Below are 12438 nucleotides of genomic sequence, written 5' to 3'. Positions count from 1 at the left end.
AGCCGTTTGATGTATTTTGTGATGCATCAGGAATAGGTTTGGGATGTGTACTTATGTAAGAAGGGAGAGTAATTGCATATGCCTCTCGGCAATTGAGAAAACATGAAGTCAACTACCCTACACATGATTTGGAACTTGCAGCCGTTGTCCATGCATTAAAGATATGGAGACATTACTTGTTGGGCAATGTATGTCATATCTATACTGACCACAAAAGTCTCAAGTATATCTTTACCCAGCCAGAACTGAACATGAGACAACGAAGATGGTTAGAATTGATTAAGGACTACAATCTAGAAGTGCATTACCATCCGGGTAAAGCTAATGTAGTAGCCGATGCACTTAGTCGGAAGTCCCATTGCAACACTATGGAAGCATTGTTGGAAGATGGATTCAACTTGTTACATCCTGCTGTACTACACAATATCACAATCAGTTGTTCACTTGAGGGCAAAATCATAGAGCTACAGCAGACAGATGTAGGAATAAGTCACATCAAGAGAAAAATGCAAGAGCAAGAAACCAAACATTTTAGATTGGACGAAAGAGGTGTATTATGGTTTGAGGACCGACTAGTGGTACCAAAAGACCGTGAGCTAAGGAATCAAATTTTAGAAGAAGCTCACTCATCCAAATTGTCTATCCATCTGGGTAGTAGTAAAATATATCAAGATTTAAGAACCCATTTTTGGTGGACTAAGATGAAGAAAGAGATCGTAGCCTATGTTGCTAGGTGTGATAACTGCAGTAGAGTAAAAGCTATCCATATGAAAACTGCTGGATTACTTCAGCCATTGCCTATTCCAGGATGGAAATGGGAGGAAATCAGCATGGATTTTATCACAGGCCTTCCAACGACGCCACAAGGTCATGATTCAATATGGGTTATTGTTGATCGTCTCACCAAGTCAGCACATTTTGTACTAGTTCACACAACATATCACGTGGGGAAATACTCTGAGTTATATGTTTCCCAGATCGTGAGACTGCATGGAGTACCTAGGACCATAATCTCAGATCGAGGACCACAGTTCATAGCTCGTTTCTAGGAGCACTTACACCAGGCTTTGGGAACCAAGCTAATCAGAAGTTTGGCATATCATCCGCAAACTTCAGGACAGACAGAGCGAGTGAACCAAATCCTAGAAGATTTACTTAGAGCTTGTGTTATATCTTCAAAGGGTTCATGGGAGAAATGGTTACCTTTAGCTGAATTCTCCTACAACAACAGTTATCAAGCGAGTATCAAAATGGCTCCATTCGAAGCCTTGTATGGCAGAAAGTGCAGAACTCCATTGAATTAGATTGAGCCCGGTGAAAGGAGATACTTTGGTATTGATTTTGTCAATGAAGCCGAAGAGCAAGTACGTATCATCCAACAACACATGAAGGCAGCTCAATCAAGACAGAAGAGTTATGCCGACAGAAGAAGAAGACCACTAACTTTTGAAGTGGGTGACTATGTATACTTGAGAGTATCACCCATGAAAGGTGTGAAAAGATTTGGGATGAAAAAGAAGCTTTCACCAAGATATGTAGGGCCATACAAAATTTTGGAACGAAAAGGGAAGGTTGCGTATAAGTTACAACTTCCACCAGAGATGAGTGCAATCTTTGATGTGTTCCATGTTTCTCAGTTAAAGAAATGTCTTCGAGTACCTGAAGAAGCTATTGCACCTACCAACGTGCAGCTTCAATCGGATTTGACCTATGAAGAAAAGCCAATTTGAGTAGTAGAAGAGATGGAGAGAGTGACAAGGAGTAAGATTATTAAGTTTTATAAGGTGGTGTGGAACAATCATAGTGAACAAGATGCTGCGTGGGAAAGAGAAGATTATCTACGAGAAGTTTATCCCGCCTTTTTCCAAGAATGGTAGGTCTTGCAAATCTCGGGACGAGATTTTTATAAGGGGGAGGGGTTGTAACACCTCGGGTGTTAGCCTTGCATAACTTGACTTGCATAACATGAGCATGATCATCATGCATTCATAAACAAGCATTTACAATTGAAACATCTGATTAAAACATTTGCAACATTTACTTGTTATCGCATGTTTCATTATCATATGCAACCTTTCTCGTTATTTCATGTCTCCATGTGTATCTGCAAATGATCATGAATGAAAACATGTACTTGGTAGAAGTGAGTCACAAAAACATGTAACCACACTTGGGTTAGCAATTAGAACATTGTCATGAAAGTCACTTTTCTAAATCAAGCCTTTAAGGCATGTTTCATGTGATTGCACTAACTAGCTCTATGAGTGACTACTACATAAAATGATTGAATGACCTTGCAAATTGCTTAAACATGCTTAGGATATCATTATGAACAACTTTGGTATTTAGGGCTAGGGCTAATTTGGTCATTTAGTCATGGTTTGAGTATGTATCACAATTTCAAAGTGACATGTTTGACTAAAGTTGAACTAGGTGCTAGAGACCTTGCATGGAGGAGTTCACTAAAGCAATGTTGTAGTGTTTGACATAAGGAACAACTTTTATTTTTGGGTCATTGCATGATTCAGCTCCTAACATGTGTGAAATTGGATCACAAAAATCAGAAAAATCAACAATTCAACACTTAAGAAAATTTTCCAAGTCGTGGGTCACTGACCGACTGACAGGCTCACTTTGGGGTGATTTTACTCAGTTTCGGTTGCGAATTAGCACGAGATCATTGAACAACAATTGTAGCTGGTACTTAGGACTACGAAAGTCATTCAGATCATTTACGAATTAGAGCCACGGATTAGCAGTAAAATCAACGTGAAAACCCGCTGTCAGGCTACTCCTATCGCGTCTGAACTAACTGAATCGACCGGCACAGTGGCCGACCGACTTCAGACACCGCGCGCCGCGTGGAGGTCGCCATGGCCGCGCATCGCCAGCGCCCTAACCGCGCCGGCCACGACGTGCCTGAGCGCGGCATTATCACGCCAGCACCCACCCGCTCCCGTCCGCGCCCTCAGTTTCGCGTTCCCGCTCCTCCTTCGCCGTCCGCAGCACCCACAAGCGCAGCCGCCGAGCTCCCGTAGCGCCACCGTCGTCGTTGACGGCACAAGCCGCGCCTAGCCGCTTCTCCATCACCGCAGCTGCATCACCGTCTTCCCAGCAGCCCCGTGCCTCCTCCCGTGCCCGCTGACAGAGCTCGGTAAGCCCCAACGCCATGCAAGTGCTCGCCGGAGCTTCCCCGCCGGGCCCGTCACCGTGGCTGGGGCACGTCCCTCCACCATAGACCGCGTAGCCGTGCGCATTAGGTTCACCTAAGCCTAGGGATACTCGTCCGTGCCCCTTTGTGCCTCGCCGTGGCCTCTATCGGCGTACCACCGTAGTCCAGCCCCGCCGCTCCGCCATGGCCACCGCCGTCATCTCTAGAGTCGACAATAGGGCCGGCCAACTGGTTCATTGGACGCGCCAGGTCGAGTAGGTTGCTCGGTGAAGATGTCACCGCCGGCGAAGCTCGCCGTCGATGAGCCGTAGCCGCGCAGTGCCAAGCAGCGCCGCTGCTCTGTTTCGTCTCGATGACATGTGGGTCCAACTGACGTGTGGGTCCCACCGGTCAGCGACAGCAGTGTTGAGGGCTAGTTCAAAAATTCTAGATTCAAGTGTGATTTGTGATTTTTGTATCTTCAGTTTGGTAGCTCCTAAATTTGTGAAATAAATTTTGTAGTGTTCCTTAGGAAGTGTAGTATTTAGGAAAAATATGTTCTTGACTTGTACAGTAGAAATTTTTGGATATTTAAATAGGGATTTGAAATGTGCTTTTAAATGCATTCAAATTTGTTTATTTTATATCTAGAGTTTCTGTGCTCCAAAAATTATGAAATTTTTGTGGTAAGCTAGTCTTAGCATATATGAGCTCCGGTAAAAATTTTAGGACCAGTGCATGGGTAGATTTATAGTTATAGATTTTTCTTTTATGGATAGTCAATCCTTGCATGAATTTTCATAAATTAATTATGAGTCCAAAATTCATGAAATTGGTTGGAGGTAATCCTAGTACCATATGGATGTTAAGAAAAATAGGAAATCTGTTGCTTGACACTTTTCAATAGGATTTTCCATTTATGCTATTTCAAGCCTTGCTTTCTTGTCATTTTTGTATAGAATGTTCTACTTGGTAAAATGACATGAAATTTTTATAGTAGTCCTTTGATAGCATTAGTAAGGCACTGTAAATTTTTGAGAATTTATGAAGTGTATCTGATATATGTTTATTATTTAACCTAGATATCTAAATAAAATAATAAAGACAATTAAATAAATAGTTTGGGCTTCACCATTATATTATCTTAAATGTATTTGGTATGCTTAAACTGTTGGTAGATTCTATGTTTTCAAATTTTGAATGATTACATAAAGTAGAAGTATTATTACTTTATATTGCATATTAAATAGTTTCCGGACTGATTCTAGAGTTTGATGAGTTGCATGTTGAAACTGATGTGTACTGTAAAAATGGTTAATAACAAAGTTGTAGAGAATTTGATAAGCTTTCCAGAAAGTCCAGGATCACTGGATTTGGGTTTGTAGAACTCCAGTTATGAGTGAAACAAGTAGCTGCTATTTTATGGTATAATCGATGCATTATGGAAGTAGATAATTAAATAACCGAGAAGAGATATGGACCTACTCAATAAACATGATGCACTTGTTAACATATATGCATTCGTAATACTTATGCCATACTCATGCATCTAGGATCGGAGGAAGAGATCATGTTACTGGAATTCAAAGAAGCAGAGGAAGGGAACCAGCAGGAGGATCCGCAAGCCACAGCTCCCGAAGGCGTGGAGCAGAACCCTGAAGAGCTTCCGGAGTGTCCTGACCACCGCCCTACTTCCTTTCTATGAGGCAAGCCCCGAAGCATTATAAGTCTCCCAGTAATTTGCAAATGTTTACTTACATAATTATGGTTGATGCATTAGGTTATAAGAGTTGAATGAAACCACTTGATGCATGTACATTCCTTGTCCAGATATTACACCTTTAACCGGTATAGGTCCAGGATTGAATAAATGCTTAGCCATGCTTAGACCGGTAGAAGTCGGGTGATATCCTGTCACCTGCGAGATGTAGATGGATACCGGAGCACGGTTGGCTATATCTGCCATCGTGGAACTGAACCATGAGGTAAAAGTAAATCAAGACCGGACGGGAGGTCAATAGAGAAGCAACAAGACATGGAGGTCTTGGGTGTGGATCTATCCCCGTCTGTGTCGATCAAGGACCGTACTGTTGTTGGAACTTCTAACAAGATTGAACGTATGCCTCTCACTTAGCTGGCCGGATAACTCGTTCTGACCGCGAAGCTGAGTAATTCAACTCAGGCCGAGAATCGTTCTGTTGTGCGCTCCTTCCAGGGAACGATCAGACTGAGCCCAAGGGCAGGCTTGGCCTGAGCATCCTAGCATCTGGTGTTCCAGACTGTGCGGCGCAGTACGGACCCACGAAATGTGTACCGGAGTTGTACCAAAGGTGACCTAAGGCTATCGTGGCTAGTAGACCTGGGTTTGTGTTAGGAATAAATTCCCAGCTGGTTGAAATCGATTCGAATCGTCGTCTCTCCCGGATAGTGAGAAACTTGACTAGCTCCAACATCATAGTAACTATGTATGAAACATGATGGTTCGGATGAAAATGGAATTACAATACCTGCTATGGTTACTATTGTATGCTTCTAAATGATATACCACATGTTTGGCACAGGATAGTTGCTAATCTAGAAATGGATAGTTATAATTAACTTGATAAAGGAATCATAATTGTACAATGGGTCAATTGCCTTTTTATGCAAAATGTTGTCAAGTTACGTCCACTTATACAGCCTTACATAATCCTTGGAGTCATTTTATTTCTGGTTCATGATGGGTAAGTCTAGCTGAGTACCTTCTCGTACTCAGGGTTTATTTTCCCATTGTTGCAGATGGCACTGTGTATCATGGGTATTGCAAGAGTTGCTTCTATCCCGCCGTGGATGAGGAGTAAGCCTTGGGCAGGCTTCTTTAATAATTCCTATCTTTGCTTTTGTGGACCGTGATCTGGTTTGGCACTGTATCAAACTATGTTGGAAAACTTTATCTTCGAACTTAATTGCTTCCGCTTTGTTTATCAAACTTGGTTTGTAATAACTTTTATTCGTACTCTGATGATGAAAAGTATCTATGAACTTTATGTAATATGTGGCATGTATGTTGAATCCTGTACGATCTTGGTTGTTGTAAATCGTTTATCGAGACCCGTCGTGGTACTCGACGGACTACCGGGTTTATATGGGTTCAAGTATAATAGTGCGACCGCTTGCGGATTGCCATTGTACTTGTATTCTTATAAATTGGTCGGTTCTACGACACAAAGAAGACATCAACGAAAAATAAAGGATCTTCATTCAAAAAGAAGTATAATATTCTTATTACAGAGGCTGGAGTACTAAAGTCAAAATACATCAAGCATCGACATCAGGAGAAGAAATATCAATATCAAGATTATCTACAATCCTCCTAGCCAAATCTTCGACCTCAGGCTCCATTTTTTCAACAGCATCAAGATATTCTTGACTCTCGACTTCCTCCGCAATCTTGGACAAAGGGACCTCTAGAGCAAGAACCCAGACCTGGGCAAGAACATTTCTGGTACATTCAAGATATACAAGAACTACAAAATACACCCGGGGGCTGCTCTACTTCAGAAACTATCATATTCATGACTATGGAGATTTCAGACCACGCAACAAAATGCTCGATGAATCAAAACAGTACACCAGGAGGGTATTTATAGACCAAAGAAGCAGTGCACATGGACCGGGAGCACCAACGGAACAAACCTAACAAAGGACACAGTGAAAAGACAGAATTCAATGAAAGAGAACTCAGGCGTGAAGGAACAATACTCAAGAACAACCATATTCGGAAGAATATACCAACACTGTACAACTCATGAACAAACAACATTTACACTCAACCACCACCATACAACTACATCTGACAACATCAGACTACCAGAGAATATGCCAAGACCCTGCATCCGAGTTCTTTCTGAATAAAAGAACCCGGATATATGCTCGGGGGCTGCAACAGGAGAGGTTTTCAGTTCTTTGAACAACTCAGATTCAAGACCCTCCAACTTTTTGTTCCAAATAGCAAGAGGCTCAGGGGCTACACTCAGTGAGTGCATTTTTTCTTCCAAAAAGCACACATCACTCAGAAGACTTCTTCAAGACAGGAGTTTTCAAACAACATAAGATTCAAGATCCTCCAACTTTTTGTTCCAAATAGCAAGAGGCTCGGGGGCTACACTCAGTGAGTGCACTTTTTTCTTTGAAAAAGTGCACGTCACCAAGAAGACTTCTTCAAGATAGACCACTTCAAGGCCTCACGATAAAAAGAACCCAGACCGATCTATATCCAAGTTCTTTTTGATAAAGAACCCGGGTATATGCTCGGGAACCCTTCGACGAAGAATCAGAGCAATTTCAAGACAAGACCCTCCAGCTCCTTATTCCAAACAGCAAGAGGCTCGGAGGCTACACGATGGGAGTATTTTTTCTTCAAAAAAGCACACACCACTCGAAGATCCCAAGAAGCGCTGCATGGTTTCACTCAAGAAAGCACTCGAGCGACGCTTGTTCCTGCTCGGCAAGACCTGGAGGAACAAAACAAGGCTTTTGGAGTTCAACCATGAAGTGCTCAGGGGCTTGTCGATGCGGAACCCATGGGATACACCGCAAGGAAGAGAGGAGATCTAGCTTGATTAGGATTCCTCCCATGTAATCCTAGTAGTAATACTACCCTGTAATCCTACTAGGACTCTACATTGTAAACCAACTAGGACTCTAGCCTCCTGACTATATAAAGGAGGGCAGAGCTCCTTAGATAGGGGAGTTAGAGACAACACTTTATAATCAATACAACACAAAGGCTAACGCCGACTAGATGTAGGGCTATTACTCGATCAAAGATCGAGGGTCCGAACCAGGATAAATCGACTGTCTCTTGCGTTTACCGTCGAGTTCTGCATACGCTGAAGCCCGAACAATACTGCCCCGGAGACCCCCGTGGTAGGCTATCGGTGGTGAAACATCGATAGTCGTTGCATATGGGAGCGCATGCGCCTCTGCCTACATCCACCATTTGCTGTCGAGCCTCGAGCTCCCATCTGCCATTCGCGGATCCTCCCCGTATCTGCCGTCGAGCCACAAGCTTGCAAAACGACGATGCTTGAGGGGTTGATCCACGCGGGCTGACGTAGGTGCTGGGGAGAAGGGGCCGTGGCCGAGGTCGGCGCTGGGCGCGGTGGTGGCCACGGCCAGCGCTGGGGCTGATGCTGGGCGGTGGCTCGATTCTTGCGATTGGAAAATAGAGAAAGAGAAAAGGTAGCTGCACTCCATTCCATTGCTTCCTTCTGGTCTTGTGGAGATGATTAATACATAAATCATCTATTGCTTCTTGCTTGTGAGGATCCAAATGGGACCAAATCGTCCGTGTTTTCCCCATGGATAGACCCATCTCGTATCTTCTAGGAATTTTTTCTACTAAATGGCACCATTGGAAATGGGAACAATAAGCACTGAACAGATGAAGGTAGGACATGAAGACTTTGTTAGTTTGATCTCCACCAATTGGCCCCCTTGGATCAACGCCCTGATCAAGGGCGTCCAACCACTCTATGGTTGGTGGGCCCTCATCGCACAGCACTATAAAGAGAGGTGGGGACCAGGGCTCTAACTACGAGATTGACCTGAGCCACCGTGACCCACCAACAGCTAAACCTAACCCGATCTAAAGAGGGTGCTGCCAGTGACGGGAAGACCCACTGACTTCACCGTCACCATCGGACCGTAGCACCTTGCGTCACCGTCGCCTCTGCATCGCCACCACTATGCTGTACTCCACTGCGTCAAGCTCCCACGACACCGATGTCCACGCGGCTACGGCGCAACTACGCCAGGACGAAGTAGAGGAATCAGTTTCTCCATCTAAGTAAGATGTTTATCCCCTGATCTACGTTTCAGAGGTACTGTGTTTCTATCAATGGCATCAGAGCTGGGGTGCCAGTGTGTAGATCTAGTATGGGGTAGAGAATTGAAAAGAAATCAAAGAGTAACATAGGGTTCGATCCGGTTCGGATTAAAACTCTAACCCTAATTGGGAAAGAAATCGAGAAAAAAGAGGGTCAACGAACCCTAACCCTAACAGGGTGAATGAAAGCAGTAAGAAGAAGAGGGACTCGGCTTCAAGAAGAATCCGAATCCAACTCAAACCCACGAAGCACTCGCTGGGGAAGATGAATAGTGACTCCTGTGAGTCAAACCCTAACCCTAACCCTAACCCTAACCCCAAATCGGTTCAACTCCGAGAAGAAAAGAAAGAAGATCCAAAAGAGGAGAAGGGGAAAGGGGAAGAGCTAGCAAGGAGGCTTACCTAACGAAACCCTAACTCGTGATGATAAAAGGGAAGAGAGTGAATGGACAAGGGTTAGGAGCTCCTACCTGGGGTCCACCCGCTTCGTCTCCACTGCCGGGCGTCGTGTGGACACCGCGTGGGAAGTCAACCTCAGCCGCCGGGTCGGGAGAAGCGCTGCCGCACGATCTCTGCCTCGAGCTTGGGCCAAAGGGCACCACTGTGGTGCCGTTCGACGGTGCCTACGTGTGGCTCTGACCGCACATGTGTGCCGGCGAGGGGTGCCACTGCGGAGCCGCCATCACCGTGTCGCGTCCGCTTTGAGCTCTCGGCTGCGCTCTATCACTCACGGGACTGAGAGAGAGGAAGTGACCGGCTGCGCGCTAAAGAGAGAGGAAGGGATGGTGAAAATGGAATTTGGGTTTCAGGGGCACCGGCCGTGGCGCTCTTTTGATCACCCGAGACGCGCGGACGACCGTCGATCTCAGATGAATGGCTAGCGCTGATCGGACCAGGGTCCGGCCCAGGTGGGAGCACGCGGGCTGGCGGCTTTGCCGGCCTAGGCCTAAGTTGTGGCCTAGGAGGGACAGCGCCCGCGTCAGCAGACCATGCCAGGCCGATTTCGCTGGACTGGGCCGGTTACTGTTGCTGCAAGCCGGGCCAGAATGAACAGTCAATAAAGTTTCAAGTTTATTTAATTTTTTAGAAGCATATTTCGATGAATTTTGTCTAGTTTAATATCTCTATTAAAATTTGAACCAACGGGATAATTTTTCAGAGAATAGTTGAGAAAAGTTTAATGCTTCTGAAAAATAGATAATTGAATTTTTTTACGTTTTCCGCTGCTAAAGAAATAGTTTATTCTCCAGTTATTTTGAACCAACGTGATATTTAATTGGAGAAAAAGAGATTTTGACATGATTATAATGTTGTTATTTTCTGACCAACGTTGTTAATAACAATATCGTAATTTTAATGATTTCATGCATTAATTCTATTTCTGCCCAACAATGACGTAGAATTAGTGTAGAGGACAATTGTATATTTTAATTTTGACCAACGTTGGAACTAAGGCATGCAATTGTTATTATTATGTTTATATTCTCACTCTATATGAATTGTGTTTTAAGGCAGATATAACTTGATGGGTTGTATCAAAGAGATCACCACCCTCAAAGGTGACAACTACACGGAGTGAAAGAAAAAGATTGACCTAGCCTTCATCTTGGCTGAGGTGGACTGGGTAGTCACCTCATCGTGTTCCACTGAGCCTGTGGCACCGGTGAGAGAGACAAACAAGGCTGATGCCGCTTGGGCAACTAGAAAGAGGGATTTTGAATCCCAAAAGATGTCCTATGACCTTGAGCATAGGAAGTAGGGCACTGCCAACAAAAAATGTTTGACTGTGATAAAGAACACGATTGAGCCTGCAATTGTGGGCTCAATCCCAGAGTGTGACACGGTCACCGAGTACCTCGATAGAATAAAGAGTTAGTTCACTGGCTCTTTAAAGACATATGCTACCCAGCTGATAAAGCAGCTGGTGATAGAGAGGTACTCTGGAAATGGTGGCATAAGAGAGCACATACTATTTGTTATCACTATGTGATGATGTGAATGTTATATGCGATGATGGGAACGTTGTATGCGACAATGAGAATGTATCCTCGTTTGCGGATGTAAACAGAAAACGAAAGAGAACTCATGATGCGTCGTCGAAATTATGGCACTGTCGTTTAGGCCATATTTCGAGGGGGGAATAGAAAGACTAGTTAAGAATGATATTCTTCCTCTATTAGAGTTATCAGGTTTAGAACAATGCATAGAATGCATAAAAGGAAAGTATGTAAAAAAAATTAAGAAAGATGCCAAACGAAGCGTAGGAATTTTATAGATTATTCACACAGATATCTGTGGTTTGTTTCCTGTAAAGAGTGTGGATGGTTATGATTCATTCATAACATTCACAGACAATTACTCCCGTTATGGCTACATTTATCCAATCATAGAAAGAACAGAAGCATTGGATAAATTTAAGATATTTAAGGTAGAAATTAAAAACCAACACAATTTAAAGATTAAGATAGTCAGGTCCGACCGTAGGGGGAGTACTACAGTCAGCATACCCCATATGGCCAAGTTCCTAGATCTTTTACAAGGTTCTTACAGGAGAATAACATAGTAGCCCAGTATTCTACACCGGGCGAACCTCAGCAGAATGGAGTAGCTGAAAGACGCAATCGTATCCTGATGGATATGGTGCGCAGTATGATAAGTTACTCCACCTTACCGTTAGTCCGTGGATGGAGGCGTTAAAAACCGCCATTCATATTCTCAATAGAGTATCAAGTAAGTCGGTGCCCAAAACACCGTATGAGTTATGGACAGATAGAGTACCCTCACTAAACCACTTACGTGTGTGGGAGAGTCCTGCTGAGGCTAAAGTATTTAACCCAAATATTGGGAAGCTAGATCCTAAAATAGTAAGTTGCCATTTCATCGGCTACCTAGAAAAGTCAAAATGTTTTCGTTTCTACTGTCCAGACATACATACAAAGTTTGTGGAAACGAGACACGCTGTCTTCCTAGAGGATGAAATGATGAGGGGGAGCATGGTAGCTCGAGAAATTGACCTTGAAGAGAAGCGGGTGTATGCGCCCACTCTAATGATTCATGAGCCATTTTTCTCACTACCTGTTGTCGCTGCACCGATAGTGTAAGATACTATGGTGCCAGCACCTGTTGTTATTCCGCCTGTGGCAACAATGAATGATGATGAGGAACCTGTTCTTTAGGATCCTATATAACCTATTGCCACACATGAGGAGGAGCAACAACAGCCTCAAGGCCCCTAGAAGGTCTCAAAGAGTTAGAAAATCAGCTATTCCTGTTGACTATGAAGTATACAACACTGAGGAATTTTAAATGGAGGATGATCCCACCTTATTTGAAGAAGCCATGAGAAGTGATCATTCATCAAAGTGGCTTGAGGCCATGGAAGATGAAATAAAATCTATGAATGCCAATAAAGTTTGAG

This window comes from Miscanthus floridulus, chromosome 18, assembly GCF_019320115.1.
Source record: "Miscanthus floridulus cultivar M001 chromosome 18, ASM1932011v1, whole genome shotgun sequence".
NCBI lineage: Eukaryota > Viridiplantae > Streptophyta > Magnoliopsida > Poales > Poaceae > Miscanthus > Miscanthus floridulus.
Note: the sequence above shows the minus strand (reverse complement) of the source record.